Raw genomic sequence first — 19,614 nt, 5'->3', positions numbered from 1 at the left:
GGCTCCCTGCAACCTCCGCCTCCCGGGTTCAAGCAATTCTTCCACCTCAGCCACCCGAGTAGCTGGGACCACAGGCGCATGCCACCACGCCCGGCTAATTTTTGTATTTTTAGTAGAGACGGGTTTTCACCATGTTGGCCAGGATGGTCTCGATCTCTTGACCTCATGATCTGCCCGCCTTGGCCTCCCAAAGTGCCGGGATTACAAGCATGAGCCACTGTGCCCAGTTCCAACCCACAGGATTTTCTAAGAATTTACACTGAAATTGTTAACCAATGCCATCTTACTTGAACAGAAAACCTGAGTCTCTGGCTACGTTCCTGTGGGCTAGGGCCTGGTCTCTGAGAAGTCACTTTCTCCTGGAATTTGGCCTTTACCCAGAGCTGGTACCACCAGAGGTTGGGGCTGCCTCTGTTTGGGAAGAAAAACCTAAGAAAGTAAGGCAGTGGTCATCCTGCTGCATATTTGGACTTAGAGAGAAAATTCTGAGGTCCTCTCTTCAGGGCACCCATCTTTTGAGATCCCAGAGTCCAGAGAAAAGACATCCCTCCATCCTTCCAACACATTTGTAAAATGCCTTTTGTTTCCAGTGCTGCAAAAGGCTTTGGAAGCAAACTGGGAACAGACCTGTCTCCCCCACTCAGAGAACAAGAACAAGTCTACAAATAAAGCTCTAACTGTAGGAGCAAAGGAACAGTGTCCTTTTGAATTCTGGGTGGTCAGAAAGAGGAGATGACCTTTGCATGAATCCTGGAGGTTGAGAAGGAGCCGGCCGTGTAGGACTCGGGTTAGAGAGTTCCAGCTCAGGGAACAGACAGCACGTGTAAAGTTCCCACAGTGTGAAGAACCAGAAAGAAACCAGTGTTTCTGGAACAGAGATGGAGAGGGGGCATGGCCTTCAGGGTGGAGTTGGATTTTATCCTGCGGGCAGCAGAGGTGGGGGGTATACTTTAAAAATTTTGCTGTATATTTATTCCATAATTTTTTTTTTTACTTTATTTCAACAAAATCACTATGTTGCTACAGACAGCATCTTTGCTACTTTGTGTTCTATTTTCAGTAATGCCATATTATAAAACATTAGCTCTCAGTTTCAATTTGGAGACATTTTGCTTCTCTGAGGCATAGCAAAATTCTCAAAGCAATCCTTCTTAGATTCAAAAATGAACCATGGATTTTATGTATCATGCTTGAACATCATAATGGAGTCTCATAAGATTGAGGGTTACTGTAGAAATATTACAAATATTTTAATTCCATCATATAATTGCTATCATTTTTTTAAAAGTTTATAAAAACAGCTGACACACAATGAATTGCACCTATTTAAAGTGTACCGCTTGCTGAGTTTTGATATATGTATATTCCCACGAAACCACCATCTACACTGAGACGTAAACGTATCTATTGCGCCCAAATATGTCATCATGAGAGGGCATATATTTAAAAGCCTGGTCAAGCTTGTATTGGTCAGCGGTCAAGCTGGGGCCAAGTTTATTTCCAGAAAATAAACCCATCAGCACTTCGGTTGTGATACTGGCTCCGTCGATTCTTGGCTGTGTGACCTTGGGCAAGTTACTTAATTTCTCTGCCTCAATTTCTTATCTGTAAAAAAGTACCTACCTCAAGAGGTTGTGAGGAATATAAAAAGTTATGTGTGTGTGTGTGTGTGTGTGCGCGCGCACGCGCGCGCGCGCGCGCGTGTGTACCACACCCACACGTGTCCGTATATAAATTATAGGATGAAAACCTCTTGGACAGTGCTTGCCACAGCATTCAATAAATACTGGCCACTGTTGTTATTTGATACAAAGAGCTCCATACATACATCTGCCTAGGATTCTATTTGGAAATACAAGACGCCAAATAGGGTGGGAGGCTGAAAAACCTTCAGGGGAACTGGGCTGAGACACTCACCTCAATAGCGCCACTGTTCGAGGGTGCCTGGTGTGTGTCCAGTACAAGTTTCAGATCTTTCCCCAGCCTCGGCCAGTCCTGTCTCGGCAGTAATGGCCTGTGTGAAGTATGGTCGCTAGAAAATTACAGACTATTCCAGACCAGGAAGGAAAGTCGACTTCAGCTTTAGATACTCAGGCTCCAGCCTAGAGACGTTTCATCTCTCCTCGGTCACTTCTTCCCCGTTACTAAAGTTTGTGGATGTTCCTTGGAGTCTCCCAGACCTGTCTTGGCTTTAAGGCCAGCCCTCCTCATCCTCTGCCTAGCCCCCTCCAGTCACCCTCCTTCCATTCCGGAAGTCATAGACCTGCTCGGGAAGCTTTGATGGATCCCTGAATAGAATAAACAAATCCAAATCCTTCCCCTGGCATTGAAGATTCTCCAGGGTCTGAACTCAGCTCCCCCTCCCTGGCTCCGAGTCCTCAGAGCGCTGTGTGCACTGTCAGACTGGCGCGATGCTCTTCCCCAGCCTGGAGGGTTGACGGAAGCAGCCTGAAATCTGTTCAGAAGCAGAAAAACACTGCAGTTCTACTATGATGATGGTGAAGTAACATTTCTTTTTTTTTTTTTTTTGAGACGGAGTCTTGCTCTGTCACTCAGGCTGGAGTGCAGAGGCGTGATCTCAGCTCCACCTCCTGCGTTCAACTGATTCTCCTGTCTCAGCCTCCCGAGTAGCTGGGACTGCAGGCGTCAGCCACCATGCCTGGCTAATTTTTTGTATTTTTAATAGAGATGGGGTTTAACTGTGTTAGCCAGAATGGTCTCGATCCCCTGACCTCGTGATCCACCTGCCTCGGCCTCCCAAAGTGCTGGGATTACAGGCGTGAGCCACCGCACCTGGCCGAAGTAACATTTTTAAATGTGCATCTAAGTAGCTGGCATTCAGTTGTTCTTAGAATGGGAACTATATTTGGAAAAAATACATTGATGAGGTATTTCAGGTTCTAAGGCCAGGGCCTTAAAAGATGGTGGTGAAACTGCCCGGCATGACATGGGAAAGGAATTTGTTAGGCTCTCAGGAGGGAGAAAAATGAGAAGTAAGCAGGGAGAGGGAGCCTTGCAATCCCAGCACTTTGGGAGGCCGAGACGTACAGATCACCTGAGGTCAGGAGTTCGAGACCAGCCTGGCCAACATGGCGAAACCCCATCTCTACTAAAAATACAAAAATTAGCCAGGTGTGGTGGTGCATGCCTGTAGTCCCAGCTACTCCAGAGGCTGAGGCAGGAGAATCGCTTGAACCTGGGACGCTGAGGTTGCAGCCAAGATAGTGCCATTGCACTCCAGCCTGGGCCACAAAGCAAGACTTCAAAAACAAACCAACAAACAAAACAAAAGGAGGCAGAGGGAAGAGACATGAGCCTGCAGGACGAAGAGAGGCTTGAATCAGGTGAGCCTGCTAGGCCCTGTCTCCTCACCAGCCCAGCCCATCTCACAAGTGTTTGGTGCTTGTGTGTGTGCAGGGCACAGTGAACGTGGGAGGAGGAGGTCAGCACATGCAGAGGGGGCCATGGAACCCTCCGCCCCGGAGAATGCACAGGATCGCGAGGAAAGCTTTGGAGGGCTGTATGCTGTCAAATCTGAGGGATTCAATCCAATTTACCAAGTCTGGATGAGCAGATGGTTCCATTTTTTATTGTTACTGTCATTGTTGTTACAAAAAAATTACCCCTCAAAAAAGATACTCCCTCCTGGGAAAGGCACAGAAGAAAGAAGAACAGAATCTTGTTGCAGAAAAATAATATATATCCTTTAGAAATGTTTGCTTGGCAGAAACATATCTTTCATTTCTTTTTCACTGTTAACTGTTATGTGGAATGAGGCCCTAGAAAATGTTAGGCTCTGGCCAGGCATGGTGGCTCTCACCTATAATCCCAGCACTTTGGGAGGTCGAGGCAAGAGGATTGCTTGAGTCCAGGAGTTTGAGACCAGCCCAAGCAGCATAGTGACACCCTATCTCTACAAAAATAGAAAAATTTAGCCAGATGTGGTGGTGTGCACCTGTAGTCCCAGCTACTTGGGAGGCCGAGGTGGGAGGATTGTTTGAGCTGGGGAGGGTGAGGCTGCAGTCAGCCCTGAATGCACCGTTGCACTGCAGCCTGAGCAACAGAGACCTACCTTTTCTCAAAAAAAAAAAAGTGAAAAGAAAACATCAGTCTCTGAATAAATCAATAAAGACGGCTAGTAACCATATTTTAGAAGTTCAACCTTACTACTCTCACTGCTAATCCAAGAAATGCAAATTAAGACAATACATGATATTATTCTTTGCCAGTGAGGACTGAGGCACAGCTGAATCAATAAGGGAACCATGGGTCCCCGTACAGTGGAGACAAAGAATGCCCCATGTTCACCTGCTGCAAGCCTCACAGAGCAGGCCATCAAGGCCAGCTGGGACTAGGTGACAGGTGTCCCCACCTTGGGTGGTCCAACATCCAGGAAGAAGCAGTAAGTCCTCCTACACACCCAGGAACCAGAGGGCAGATCTGAGGAGCCAGGTCTGGGACAGAAAAGCACCCATCGAAAGGGTCCATTGTAACCTGAAAGGGGGCCGCTATGTTAATTTTTAAATTTTCATAGAAGTTCATACATACATCACATACAGTAAAATGCACAATGCCTAAGTGGGCTGCCACATGTGTAGGCCTATGTGACCACCTGGATCAAGATATGGGCACTTCTGTCACCCCAGAAAGTCTCCTGATTCTTTTGAGTTCTGTCACCACAGCCCGTATTTGTCTATTCATGAGCTCCGTAGAAATGGAACCGCATGGTAGGAGCTGTTTTTAGTCTGGCTCCGTTTGTTCGTTACACATTTTTGAGGTTCGTCCACGGCCCTGCATGTCTCATTAGCCCATTTGTCCTGCTGAGAAGCATTCTATTGCGTGGATATGTTGCAATGTGTTTATTCATTATCCTGATGATGGACATTTGGGTTGTTTACTCTTTGTACAAAGAGCATCATGTATAAAGCTGCTTGCATGAATCTTTGTGCGAAGGTGTGCTTTCATTTCTCATCCACTCCCACACCTGAAAGTGGATATACCGGGCCACGGAACAGGTGTCTGTGTTACTGCTGTGTGAGGTCTCGCCTCGCTGAGCGGCGGACATCAGCTGGGTGACTCCTCACTCAACTCAATTCTGATGCTGCCTACCTGGAGACAGCCTCAGACCCCACAGGTCAGTATCACAAGACTTTCGATGCCCTCCCCCTGTAAGATGCCAATCGCAACCTGTGCCTCTGGCCAGCTATGAACCGGGGTTTCCACAACCCCCTCCTTGGGTTCAGTTAATTTGCTGGAGCAGCTCACAGAGCTCCAGAAGCACTTGAGTTCCATTTCCCAGTTTATTATACAGGCTGTTACGAAGAATGCAGATGAACAGCCAGGTGGAAGAGATGCACAGGGCCGGGCAGTGGGGAGGGCACGGAGCTTCCATGCCCTCTCTGGGTGCACCACCCTCCAGGAACCTCCACATGTTCAGCTCTCTGGAAGCTCTTCCGAACCCTGGCCATTTGAGCTGTGATGGAGGCTCCATTACACATTACATAAGTATGATGGATTGCATCATTGGCCTCTGCGATTAACCCAATCTTCAGCTCTTCTCCTTTCCAGGGTGGTCAGAGAGGCAGGGCTGGGTGTTCCTTTTTTTTTTTTTTTTTTTTTTTTTTTGAGACAGAGTCTTGCTCTGTCACCCAGACTTGAGTACAGTGGCCCAATCATAGTTTACTGCAACCTCAAACTCCTGGGCTCAAGTGATCCTCCTGCCCCAGCCTCCTGAGTAGCTAGGACTACAGGTGCATGCCACCATGCCCAGTCAATTTTTTATTTTTAGTAGAGACAAGGTCTCACTCACTGTTTCCCAGGCTGGTCTTGAACTCCTGTGCTCAAGCAGTCCTCCCACTTCAGCCTCCCAAAGTGCTGGGATTGCAGGCTTGGGCCACCACACTGGCCGAGTTCCAGTCCTTTAATCGCCTCCCAAAGTGCTGGGATTGCAGGCGTGGGCCACCACACTGGCCGAGTTCCAGTCCTTTAATCGCCTGGTTGGTTGCCCTCGCAACCAGCTCTCATCTTGAGGCTATTCAAGAGCCCCCGAAGAGCCACTTCATTAGAACAAAAGATGGTCCTATCCCCCAGGACATTTCCAGGGATGTAGGAGCTCTGTGTTAGGAATCTAGGTCAAAGACTAAATATTAGAACAAAGGATCCTCCTAGCACTCCTATTTTCCGCAGGAAATTACAAGACTTTTAGTAGCTCTGTGCCAGGAACTGATGGTAGAAGCCAATATGTATATTTCTTCTTATTTCACAACTGCTAAACAGGTTTTCAAAATGGTTATTCCATTGTATACTCCTACCAGCAATGTAGATGACTTCCAGTTACTCTCAGTATTTGGCAGCACAACAGAGTATCATTCATTCATTCTTCATTCATTCATTCATTCATTTACTGAGACAGAGTCTCACTCCGTCACCCAGGCTGGGATGCAGTGGCACCATGATGGCTTACTGCAGCCTCCACCTCCCAGGCTTAAGTGATCCTCCCACCTCAGCCTCTCAAGTACCAGGGAACACAGGTGCATGCCACCATGGCCAGATTTTTTTTTTTTTTTTAGAAATGGGGTCTTGCTATAGTGCCCAGGCTGATCTCGAACTCCTGGGTTAGTGTGATTCTCCTGCCTCAGCCTCTCAATTAACTGGGACCACAGGTGCACGCCACCATGCCTAATTTTGTTTTTGTTTTTGTTTTTGAGACTGAGTCTGTTCTTTCGCCCAGGCTGGAGTGCAATGGCGTGATCTTGGCACACTGCGACTTCTGCCTGGGTTCAGGCAATTCTCCTGCCTCAGCCTCCTGAGGAGCTGGAATTACAGGCACATGCCATCAAGCCCAGCTAATTTTTGTATTTTTAGTAGAGACAAGGTTTCATCATGTTGGCCAGGCTGGTCTCGAACTCCTGACCTCCAGTGGTCTGCCTGCCTCATCCTCCCAAAGTGCTGGAATTATAGGCATGAGCCATTGTACCTGGCCGTTTTTTGTTTTTGTTTTTAGAGATGGGTTCTCACTATGTTGCCCAGGCTGGTCTTGAACTCCTGGGCTTGTGGGATCCTCCTGTCTCAGCCTCCCAAAGTGCTGGGATTACAGGCATGAGCCACTGGACCAGGTCATCCCTCTTTAACTCTGGCCATTTCTGGTGAATGTGTAGTCATAGCTCATGTTTTAAAATTTGCATTTTCCTAAGAACCAATAATGTTGTGTATCTTTTTGTGCAATTATTGTTTCAAACAGTGATTGGAGTGTATCAGGGACCAGGGTAATCATGGAATGAGGTTCCCTAAAGACAAAATACCTTGGGCCAGGCATAGTGGCTCACACCTATAATCTCAGCACTTTGTGGGGCCAAGGCAGGAGGATTGCTTGAGGCCAGGACTTCGAGACCAGCCTGGTCAACATAGCAAGAACCCCCCGGCCAAAAAAAAAAAAAAGACAAAACAGCTCGACACTGAAATTTGCATTTGTAGGCTTTCTCTTCCTATTTCTCTCACTGCTTTTTGTTGGCCATGGGTTGTGTTGGTGATGGAGAGGGCTGGGGAAGTTGTCTTGGTGTATTTGGGGGCTTAACATGGAAACCTTGGTGGGACATTATAGCTTTTAGCCACCTTGGACTCCACATGGCTCCTTTCCATGAGGCTTCTGGGCAATTCCATTTCCCAGATGCTCTGACTTCTCTCCGTGGCTGAAGAAACTCAGGACAGCTATGGCCACTCAGCGGCTGCATCGTGGGTGGGGGCACTGGCAGAATGGGCAGGATCCCAGGCCCAATAACACAGTATACTGAGATAATAGAAAACATTGTTAGTTTTGACTGTCCAGCACCGATCATCTTTCTCAACAGGCCCTAGGAAAATTGTCTCTTTGTCATATTGACAGACACTGCTTTAACTCACTTATATGTGGAATCTTAAAAAATCAAACTCATAGCAGAGAATAGAATGGTGGTTGCTAGGGAGGCGGGGTGGGGGTGGGAAAGGGGAGATGTTGGTCAAAGGCTGCAAAGTTTCAGCTGGAAGAGGAATAGGTTTGGGGGATCTAATGAATAGAATGGTGACCACAGTTAATAACAGCATATTGCATGCTTGGAAGTGCTAAGAGGACATCTTAAGTGTTCTCACCACACACAAGAAGAGTAGCTACGTGAGTGGATGGATGTATTCGTTAGCTTGATCGTGGTAATCACTCTACAATGTACACATATGTGATATTATCACATTGTGCACCTTAAATATATACAATTTTTTGTCAATTCTACTGCAATAAAAACAGAAGAAAAAGGACATTATCTCTCTTGGGGAGGGAGAGGGGTGAGCCCAGCCGAAGGAAATACCTGCCATCCCTTGACGAAGTTCAGAAGCCAGATCCAGCCTCTCCTGGCCCTGGTGTAGCCAGGGGTGAGGGCATGATCTGGGTTTCCTAACAAAATAGATGTGCTCCTCTAGGACACTGGAACCCGAGAGAGTGATACCAAGAGGAATTGGAGGCGATTCTTGGCAGCTGTGGTGGGGCTGGGGTGGCAATACACATGGCAATGGCAACCACTGTGCCTGGCTGACGAGGTGGTCGCCATGTGTATTGCTTCCTGGCTCCCTGGAGCTCCCTGGAGACTGCTCAGTCTCAAGCCTGGTGCCCCAGCCTCCTACCAATTCTGCCAGTCCTCCAACAGCCTTTCCGTTGGGTATGGCTATGCGACTCAAGTCTGGCCAATGGAAAGAGGAAGAACCATGTGGACGCCCCTTCGGGCCTGCAGACTTCTCTGGACGCTCTCTTCCCCGCCTGCTGGCAGCACGTTGGCTCGCCACCTGGGAGTCCAGGCATTGAATGGGTGGGACTGCCCTTGGCCCGGGTCCTGTACTGAGTGACTGTGATCCAGAGCGTCGCCAACTCCCCTCTCCCCAGCAGGAACCACTGTGTGGGGCTTGATGTGAGAAAGACATACATTTGCGTTGTATAAAGCCACTGTAATTTGCGGATTTTCCCAGTACAGCAGCCAATGGTGCCTTAACTCACGTAGCTAGCCAGAGCCAGTGTCTGTTGCCTGCAACCAAACACCCAGGCTGATCAAATATACCTCGTGATCACGGATATAAATCTGAAGGATACACACAAACACATTAACAATAGCAGTTTCCAGATGATGAAGTGATACAGTGAGTCTTCTTTTTTTTCTCTCATCTTTTGAAACAGGTCTTGCTCTGTCACCCAGGCTGCAGGGCAGTGGGGCAGTCATAGCTCACTGCAGCCTCAACCTCCCAGACTCAAGTGATCCTCTCACCTCAGCTTCCTTAGTAGCTGGAGCTACAGTCTTGCTTCACCATACCCAGCTAATTTAATTTTTTTTTTTTTTTTTTTTTTTTAGAAACAGGATCTTGCCGTGTTGCCCAGGCTGGTCTCAAACTCCTAAACACATACTATCCTCCTGCCTCGGCCTCCCAAAGCACTGAGATTTCAAGCGTGAGCCACTTGGCAATTGGACAAGTCTTTCTTTCTTTCTTTTCTTTTTTCGAGATAAAGTCTCGCTCTGTCTCCCAGGCTGGAGTGCAATGGCATAGTCTCAGCTCACTGCAATCTCTGCCTCCCGGGTTCAAGAGATTCTCCTGCCTCAGCCTCCCAAGTAGCTGGACTTATAGACATGCACCACCACACCTGTCTAATTTTTGTATTTTTAGTAGAGGTAGAGTTTCAACATGTTGGCCAGGCTGGATTGGAACTCCTGACCTTGGGTGATCCACCCACCTCGGCCTCCCAAAGTGCTGGGATTACAGGCGTGAGCCACCGCGCCCGGCCAAGAAAACCATTTAAAATAGGCAGATTTGGATTCTCTGAGAACAAATTAGAGATGGAGAAACACTAGCCTTCACACAAAAGGCCAGAAAATCGAGAGAACCCGTTGGATTTGCAAAAGCAGTGGACCATGGCCGCTGGGGTCTTCTCTGAGTGACTCCGCTTCAAGGCCAGCAGTTCTTCCAGCTGTTTCTCACGCGTCGGGATCCTTACCCATTTCCCATGTGCTCTCACACTGAGCTGAGCACAGCGTGAAAGGCTGGACCTCCACTCAGCTCAGCAAGGCTTTCCTGGCACCTGCTCTTCACACAAGGCACTGGGAGACCACGTGGGAGGGATGACAGGGCCCCAGGGCATTAGCCAAGGCCCCTCCCCAGATGGCCACAGTGAAGCCCCCTCACGCTGCAATCCCTACCCAACCCCCAATCCCTGGGCCTCATGGGCAGGGGCAAGCCTGAGGCCCCCCTCAGCGAGGTGAGGCTCTCAGAATAAGGTCCCTGTGACCTGGAAAGGTGGGATCTGCTTTCCCAGGGCTCCCCTTCCAATAGCTGAGGGCACTTTTCACTTCCTCTTCCCATCTGCCCAGTAGGGTGGGCACGGTCACCCTCACTGCCAGTGACAGAGCGAAGAGTGGAGGAGGTGCGGTGACCTGCCCAAGTTCACACACACTGAAGTGGGGACTCCGCCAGAATTCTAACCTGACTGAGTGATCCCGAAACCCACCGCGTTCTTTCTGGTCCACAACACACCTGTCTCCAAGGCCAAGGTCAAATAATTGGGCTGTTAGTAATGGAGCCAAATCACGGCGTGACAGCTCTAACAAGGAAGCAGGAAAACGTCTCCAGCTCCAACAAAATCTTGAGCTCTCTCTCTCTCTTTAAAATAAGGAGTCAGGTTAGCTACAGTTCCAGCATTCTGCTGAATTTCTGCAAAAATCATGTAATCCATATAGACACCTTCCCAATTTAAGGATAGAGAAAACTGAGACCCCAAAAGGGGCCACAACCAGCCCAGCGTGCACATTGTCACAGTGCAGGCACGCTAAGGCTGGAACCCGGGACTTCTAACTCTAAGCCGATGTCCCTACATCACGTAGCCACCAAAATATCCCCCAGCACTGTAGTACATTCATTAATAATTTAAAAAACAAACGTATCATAACATACACAAAGAAAATACACACTCCATAAGTGCATAGCACAATAAATTATTACAAAGCAAACACTCCTGTTTAACCTATGTCCTGCACTCCACACGCCCCTGTGCCATCTGCCAATCACTCTGCCCTCCGCCACCCCAGGGGAACCCCATCCTGACTTCCAGCATGCAGATTCATTTTGCCTCTTTATAAACATTAAGTAAACGGAGCCAGGTCTTTTGTCTTTTGTATCTGGCTTCATTTGCTCGATATCAAGTTGGTGAGAATTATCAGTGATGCCGGGTGTCATAAAGGCCTATTCATTCTCATTGCTGTTCGGTGCTCTGTTGTAGGAACATACCACACTTTTTTTTTTTTTTTTTGAGACGGGGTCTCATTCTGTCGCCAGGCTGGAGTGCAGTGGTGCGATGTCGGCTCACTGCAACCTCCACCTCCTGGGTTCAAGCGATTCTCCTGCCTCAGCCTCCGGAGTAGCTGGGATTACAGGCCTGCGCCACCATGGGGTTTCACCATATTGGCCAGGCTGGTCTCGATCTACTGACCTCAAGTGATCCACCCACCTCGGGCCCCCAAAGTGCTGGGATTACAGGCGTGAGCCACTGTGCCCGGCCAACATACCACACTTCAGCCACCCGTTCTCCTCTTGGTGGACATTAGGGTTGCTTCTAGTTTGAGACTATCATGGCTCTGCCACAAGCATGCTGGGGTGTGTACTTCGGCACATGTATGTTCACACTTCTCTTGGCTATACCCCCTGGGAGGAACTGGAGTATGGGCTGGGGGTGGCACCTCAGTGCCCCTCCTACCTTCTCTCAGCATGCTTCCCCTTCAGTGGAGACTCCTGCTTCGTGCTTTGAGAAACCCCAGGTGGCCCCCCACCCCTCATTCCCATGAGACCCTCAGGCTGCCCTGATGGGAAAGGGCAATGGGCAGCCATGGCACAAATTTGCTGTAGCCAAGTGGCCGCTGGGCCGGCTCTGGCACATCTGTTGCAAAGTGCTCTCCTCTGAGCGCTTCAGATAAGTCTTTTTTCAATTAAACAAAAGCTCTGCAGCTGCCGGTTAGGAACTGCTGCTGTTCAGCCTGCCAGTTAGTGATAATCTGCTCATCCTGCGCTGGCCTCTAATCCAGCGTGGCAGCTGGAGTGACCTCCAGTGATGTATTACAGCCCCACCCAAGGCAGGGGCTGCACTTCTCTTTTGCACTATCTCCCCATGGCCTGGCACGGTCCTGGCATGTAGAAAGCTTGGTAAATATTTGAATCCAGCTTTCTAAAATGCCAATGGGACAATGTTGCTGGAAGCCCCAGTGCCCACGTGGTGCTTGGGTAAGAGCGCTGTATTAATTTCCTGTAGCTGCCCTAACAAATGGTTTGAAACAACGCACACTTATCACACCAGTCAGCAATCCAAGGCAAGTCTCATTGAGCTAACAATCAAGGTGTTCCCAGAGCCGTATGCTTCCTGGAGGCTCCAGGGGAGAATCTGTTCCCTTGCTTTGTCAGCTTCTGGAAGCCGCCTGCATTCCTTGGCTCGTGGCCCCCTTCTCCATCTTTATTTATTTATTTTGAGATGGAGTCTCAATCTGTTGCCCAGGCTGGAGTGCAGTGGCGTGGTCTAGGCTCACTGCAATTTCTGCCTCCTGAATTCAAGCGAATCTCCTGCCTCAGCCTCCCGAGTAGCTGAGATTACAGGCATGCTCTGTCATGCCCACCTAATTTTCTTTGTAGTTTTAGTAGAGATAGGGTTTCACCATGTTGGTCAGGCTGGTCTCAAACGCCTGACCTCAAGTGATGTGCCCGCGTCAGCCTCCCAAAGTGCTGGGATTGCAGGCGTGAGCCACTGCACCCCAGCAAACATGGACATCTTTGGGGCCATAATTCTGCCTATTTCAAGCCCCAAACCTTAGCCTGGCAGCAAGGCCTCAAGCCTATGAAACCGCATTTCCCTCCCCTCAGTCCAGGCCTACACCCTCCTCCCCTGGCCTGGCACCGTCCCCTCGGTCACTCCACGTGGCTTGCACTTTTCTACCTTTCTCCTAGAATTCTCATGGCCCAAAACTCAGTGCCTTTGATCCAGGCGCCACTAAGTCACCTTCACCAGAAAGCCATTCCTGATCCTGTAGGTAAGAGTGGCCTCGTCTCCTCTGTCCCACAAATGGCTGGTGGCTCGGACAGGTGGTGTTGCTTGGGTGCAAAGCCTGGCTCTGTCATTTGCTGTCCCTGTGGCCACCTTAGGCAAGTTAAGATCTGTGTGTCTTAGTGTCCTATCTATAAAAAAGGATAATAGCGGTTTGATAAGGTTGCACAAGGACTGAGAGAATGTGCATAAAATGCTTTAGCACAGAGCCTGGGGCACAGTAAAACTTGATTTACAAAACAGTATTGTTTCATTTGCTGTTGATGTCTAAGGCTCACTTCCTAGCTGGAGTTCCTAGTAACTCCTTATAAGTACACCTGTATTATTCATCCCTGTGCCCCCAAGGTGTTCCCTGCAGATCATCAGTGCTCGTTAATTTGTGTTGGAGGGATGGAGGGATGGATGCCTGGTCATGTTTATTCACGCTCATCCATCTGAGTGTGATCAGATCAGACCATGAGGCTAGCAGAAAAGCCAGGCTCCTGCGGCCCCCACCTGAGCAGAAGTGGCAGTTTAGCTGGGAGTAGCAGGAGGTGCAGGAGTCTCCATGGATATATGAGGAAGTTGGGGAATGGGGGGTATCTAGAAAGGCTTCCCAAAGGAGATAAATACGGTAAGCTGGAGTGGGAGAAGGCAGTGGGGCGTCTGTCCTCTCTACGTGGGCCCAGCCCTCAAAAGTATCAACTTGGCCGGGCGTGATGGCTCACACCTGTAATCTCAACACTTTGGGAGGCTAAGGCAGGTGGATCACCGTAGGTCAGGAGTTTGAGACCAACCTGGCCAGCATGGCGAAACCCCATCTCTACTAAAAATACAAAAAAATTAGCTGGGCGTGGTGGCATGTGCCTGTAATCCCAGCTACTTAGGAGGCTGAGACAGGAGGATCCCTTGAACTAGGGAGTCAGAGGTTGCAGTGAGCTGAGATCACGCCACTGCACTGCACTCCAGCCTGATGACAGAGTGACATTCCATTCGAAAAAAAAAAAAAGAGCTCTCCCCAACCCTCTCTCCCTTCGTGTCATCCTCTTTGGCATCCACAGCCCTGCAGTGCGAATGTTCTTTATTAAGGTGGCAAGGCCCTGAAGGACGTCAGTTAGAGATGCTGACAGTTCCTGGGGATGGGGTGACTCTTCTTGCCAGGGACCCTCCTGAGTCCTCAGAGAGGGCTGATCAAGGCTGCCCCCAGCTGTTGCCAAGCAGCCAGGATGGCAGCTCGTCTCCCACCTGTGATAGGGGCTTTGCTCTACTTTCTGGGAGTGGGGGCAAGGTCTGTCTGGGTTCTGCCTGAAAGAGAACCTCATAAAGAATGAAGCTCCCAAAGTCCTACCAGGCAGGAGTGGTCTGTTGGGGTGATCAGATTCTTGTTTGGGAAAAGGAAAAATATATACTTTTTTTGGGTAACATGACAGAAAAGAGCACGAATTCATTGAGCTGTAACTGCCCTGCACGGTGAGTTTCTCCCGGCTCCTTGAGAACAAGCACAGAAGGCCCTATTCCCACGGTCAATGCAGCCACCACACACTCATCACCGGCTGCAGAGCCCTCCTCTGAGCTCCCACCCCGCAGCCTGGTAGGCACTTGGCCCTGGAGGTAGAGGCCTGGGTCAGAGGTCAGCCTGCTTGGGTTCTGAAACTGGCTTACTATGGGACCTTGGCATGTCCCAGTGCCCTCAGCGTCCCCATTTGTGCAATGGGGGGTTATAATAATGCCTCCTGGCAGGACTGTCCTGAAGCACAAGTCAAGCCTTGGCGGTGAACATCTGGCATGGCTCTGGACACCACTGTCACCTCCTTCTCTCTTGTTTTGGAAGTCCAGGAAGCAGCTCTCACACCTGAGTGCAAACTCATCTGGGCACACCTTTCTTCCCAGCAATCGCCCTCTGGACATCAACAAGCCAGGGCTGGGAGAGGAAAGGCTCAGCTAGAATCTCAGAGGGCCCCAGCCTGGTTCAGCCAAAGACGCTCCCCCAGTCCCCCACTTCCAGGCCTTAGAAGTTTGTCATTAAGTAGGACATGGGGTTTGAGGAGGGGACCAGGTTCTCCACGCTTGGCTGTTCAGCCCCATGGTGAGCAGCGCTGATCTGCCCCAGCCCGCCTTGGCCCTGCCTTCTGGCTGCCTGGGCCGTTTGCCAGGACTCCTGGGCCTTGGCTCCCTATTCCCAGACACATCCACCTGCCCAGGCAGAAAAGATACCGCTTTCTGAGATCCCCGAAGAAGCTATTCCCAGGTATTCTCAGGCCGGTGCTCGGGCTCTGAGAAAAAAATTTGCATATTCCCTCCCCCGTCACACCCCCTCTGTCCCTGTGTAATCCACAAAACTTCTCTGTCCTGGCCAGGTTACTTCCTCTCTCAGGCCCCAGTTTTCTCATCTGTAAAAGGAAGGCAGAAGGCTAGAAATGCCTCTAAGCCCTTCCAGGTGTGACAGTCACAGACGCCACCTGGGCTAAGTGCCCACTGGGTTTGTGTTCAGTCAGTGTAGTCATCTTACAGGTAAGGAAACTGAGCCTCTGAGACATGGAGGCCTCCCCCAGGGTCAGGCAGGCTGGAATGAGTTCCTGTTGACTGTCAATCCCGTGCTCCTTCCCCAGCCTCAGGCCACTCCCCCAAGGTCAGGGGCAGCCAGCAGAGGAGGCACAGCGTGTGTAGCAACAGGCATCCTCAGCTGCCAGGCTCTGTCGTTGGTGAGAGCCCTGGAGAAAGTCGCTCAAATCTCCATTTTTCTCTTGATGACCTGCCTCTGTCCCACCGTCCAGAGCATTCTCAGGCCCCAGGGCACTAAAAAGAGCGAACACTAAATTTTTTTTTTTTTTGAGACAGGATCTTGCTCTGTCATCCAGGCTGAGTATAGTGGTGCAGTCTCAGCTCACTGCAGCCTTGAACTCCCAGGCTCAAGCAGTCCTCCCACCCCAACCTCCTGAGTAGCTGGAATTATCAGTATAATAATAGTGCCACCATGCCTAATTATTATTATTAGATAGGAGGTCTCGCTATGCTGCCCAGGCTGGTCTCAAGCTCCTGGACTCAAGCAGTCCCCCGTCTGACTCCCCAGATGCCAGGATTACAGGCGTGGGTCACTGCACCTGGCAATGAACTCTAACTGAACATTTACATACCTTCCGTATACTTAACTCTCTGCAACCTCCCGAACTAGGAATCATTATGACTCCATTTTACAGATGAGAAAACTGAAGCACAGAGAGGTTAAGTCATGTATCCAAAGTCAAACAGCTTATAAGCATCTGTCTGATCAGAGATTCTCTAGAAAACAGAGCCCAAGGCAAAGCTTATTCCTAAGGCTTTGTTAGAAGTGCAATCCTAGGGCACAAGAGTCTGGAAAAAAAAAAAAGAAATGAGGCAGAAAAAGAAGGAAAGCAAATGCAAGGTAGCTGCATCTCAGTTGCATTCTGAGCTGTTCACTGTTGCACAAGGAAACATAGATCTTTGCTGTGTCCTGTAGGTGACCCAGACAAACCATTCTGTTTTGTGGAGAAAGGAGGGAACTCGTGGCTGTTTGCTTCCTATCCCCAGTCTCTCCACAGGAGGGAGCCAGTGCAGCGTGAGCCACGAGGCTCGCCCCCCTCATAAGGGAGGTGGAGAGGGGATCCTTCCCAGTGGCAGAGCACCCCTCTCCCCTTTGTATTTAGTTGTTACCCCTGTCCTGCATTGCACCCGTCATCCTGTGGTCCGTTTTGTCTCTGCTGGTTTCAGTCAGGGGTTCTGCCCGTGACAATCAGGACTCTCCATTTTACAGAGGAGGAAACTAAGACTCAGAGAGGTGACTTCGCCTGGGTCATGAAACTCATCCAAAAACCAGTGTGTTGTTCAACCTCTGCCCCCTACGTGGTCCAGATGCGGAGAATGCAGGTCACGTGGCCCTTGATCCAGGTCTTTCCTAGTGAGAAAAGAAGGTGCCTCCTCTGCAGAGGCTGCCCAGGCATCTGGGTTCGGCCCCTTCCTCCTTCTTCCCTGAGCCTCCAAAGGGTTCCATCTTCCATGGTCTCCGTTGCCCACGCTAGCTCGGTCCTGGTGTGTTAGAATCCTCTATCTGCTACGTTCTTTTGCCCCTGCTCTCAGGAAAGCTGTGCCCTCCTGACCTACACCTCGGAGAATCTGAGTCCCTGGGAAAGGAGTTTCAATCTCCAAAAATCTCTGGGTTTTATCTATTTTATTTTATTTATTCATTTTTCGAGACAGAGTCTCACTCTGTCACCCAGGCTGGAGTGCAGTGGTGTGATCTCAGCTCACTGCAACCTCCACCTCCTGGCTGATTCTCCTCCCTCAGCCTCCCAAGTAGCTGGGACTACAGGTGCCCACCACCACGCTCAGCTAATTTTTTTATTTATAGTAGAGACAGGGTTTTACCATGTTGATCAGACTGGTCTTGAACTCCTGACCTCAGGTCATCTGCCCACAGTGACCTCCCAAAGTCGGGTTTTATCTAGAGCCGGAGGAAACCCCACCCAACTCCATGTAGACAAGGCCCAGGACCCAAATCCCGCCCACTCCCAGGACCCAAACCCCGCCCACTCCCAGACCCAAACCCCGCCCACTCCCAGGACTCAAACCCCGCCCACTCCCAGGACTCAAACCCCGCCCATGCCCAGACCCCAAAACCCCGCCCACTCCCAGGACCCAAACTCCGCCCACTCCCAGGACCCAAACTCCGCCCACTCCCAGACCCAAACCCCGCCCGCTGCATGTAGACGGGGCCCGAGGGAACACAAGTGCGCCCAGAGCCTCAGTGCCCTCCGGAGCACAAGGGTCTCACAACCGGCCCGAGACCAGATGTCCAGGGAACACTGCAGTGGCTGACGGAGGCCTCCTGGGGGCAGAGGAGAGAGGACTGCTCTTTCTGGAGATGGAGGCCATGTCACAAGATCCCAGTCCTGCGGAGACCACTGCGGGTGGGAGGCACTGCGGCCAGCAGGGGTCAGCAGAGGCCCATTGTTCCCCTGCTCCTCCTCCACCCAGAGGACTGTGAGGCCTCAAGCCAGAGCCCCAGATGCAATTATTTAGAAATTTAAAAAGAAAAAACAATCGTCTCCTGGTAATACATACACATGAAAACAAAACAGTGGCCCAGAAGAGCTAATGCTGAAAACATACAGCAATGAAGCTCCCACCAAAGCCTCTGGGCTCATTTAAAAAACAAAACCGAAAACACTAAAACCTCTTTCTTGAGGGAGGCAGGCCGATTGCTTGAGCCCAGGAGTTCAAGACCAGCCTGAGTAACATGATGAGACCCCTCCCCCATCTCTCCAAAAAACGAAAAAGAAAAAAAAAGAAAGGAAAGAAAAGGTAGTTTCACGTGAATTTCAACATGCATTGGGAAATATCTATACATTCATTTTTATATATTGATATACTGAGTCCTTCACTTTGAGATTTCACAGAGATAATTGCTTAGAATAAAGCTATTTCATATTAAATTATAAAAGTTAGTTGAAAATATTAAATGATGTACAATATCCCAGAGGAAAGCAAAATATGGCAAAACTCACGAAGGTGATTAAGAAATGGATTGGAAAACAGTGGTCTTCATTCTTGAAGTTGAAAACCAGTGAGCACAGCAATCACGTCTATGACAGTGAAGCCTGGTGCACAGGCGTTTGGCCTTACATGCACAGCAGGCGCAAACTTTCATAATCAACAGACTCAGGTGGCCAAAACTGCAGTTTTAGTTTCTGTAACTCAATGGGGAAAAATAATTTACAGCCCTCCACCCTTGCTCCTAATGGCAGGACATTTAATCTGTTCGTTTCACAAAAACTCCTTCACCTTCAAGTTTAAAATTAGCCAAATCCTAGCATCCCATTTCTAGGAATTTATCTTAGAGACAGACTAGCTCAAGTACGAACCATGCAAGGACAAGATTATTCATCACAGCTTCATCTGTAACAGCACAAGAGTGAAAACAACCTCAACGTTCATTCCACAGGGCTGTTGAAGTGCATCACGGGCCGGCCCTTCTGTGGAATGCTGTACGCATCCCCCAAAAAGAGAACCAGAAAGCTCTCCAGGCAAAAACATGAAAAGCTCTCCAGCAAATACTGTCAAGTATATGAAGCAAGGTACGAAATTGTGTATGCCATATGTTAGCACTTGTATGTATATATCCAAGATATTTCCAGAATGGTGCCAAAAAAAAATTTTTAACAGTGGTGGCTCTGGAGAAAAGAAATGGGTGAGGGATGGCGGGCAGGGGGACAGAAAAGTGGGAAGAAAATTTAACTGTGAAGCCCTTTGTACCTTTTTAAAAATTTTACTGAGGTGAAATTCACATAACATTAAATTCACCATTTTAAAGTACACAGTTCATGGCTGGGCATGGTGGCTCACACCTGTAATCCCAGTACTTTGGGAGGCTGAGGTAGGAGGATTCTTTGAGGCCAGGAGTTCAAGAGTAGCCTGGGAAACATAACAAGATCTTGTCTCTACAAAAACGATTAAAAATCAGCCAGGTGTGGTGGTACACGCCTGTAGTCCCGGCCACTCAGGAGGCTGAGGTGGGAGGATGACTGACCTAG

The 19,614-nt window shown here is 49.5% G+C and overlaps 1 long non-coding RNA gene across 1 annotated transcript; it reads right to left on the bottom strand.

The window, feature by feature from the left end:
- Positions 1-7,455: 7,455 nt before the first annotated feature.
- LOC116544360 lies at positions 7,456-12,480 on the bottom strand. The gene is made up of 2 exons (XR_004265897.1): positions 11,756-12,480; positions 7,456-7,786 (listed from the first exon to the last, which is right to left on the bottom strand). It is a non-coding gene; the product is annotated as an uncharacterized LOC116544360 (long non-coding RNA).
- Between the last annotated feature and the right edge of the window lie 7,134 nt (positions 12,481-19,614).

This window comes from Sapajus apella, unplaced genomic scaffold, assembly GCF_009761245.1.
Source record: "Sapajus apella isolate SASKATOON/1434 unplaced genomic scaffold, GSC_monkey_1.0 scaffold214, whole genome shotgun sequence".
In the NCBI taxonomy this organism is placed as follows: domain Eukaryota; kingdom Metazoa; phylum Chordata; class Mammalia; order Primates; family Cebidae; genus Sapajus; species Sapajus apella.
Note: the sequence above shows the minus strand (reverse complement) of the source record. Positions and strands in the feature narration are given on the sequence as shown.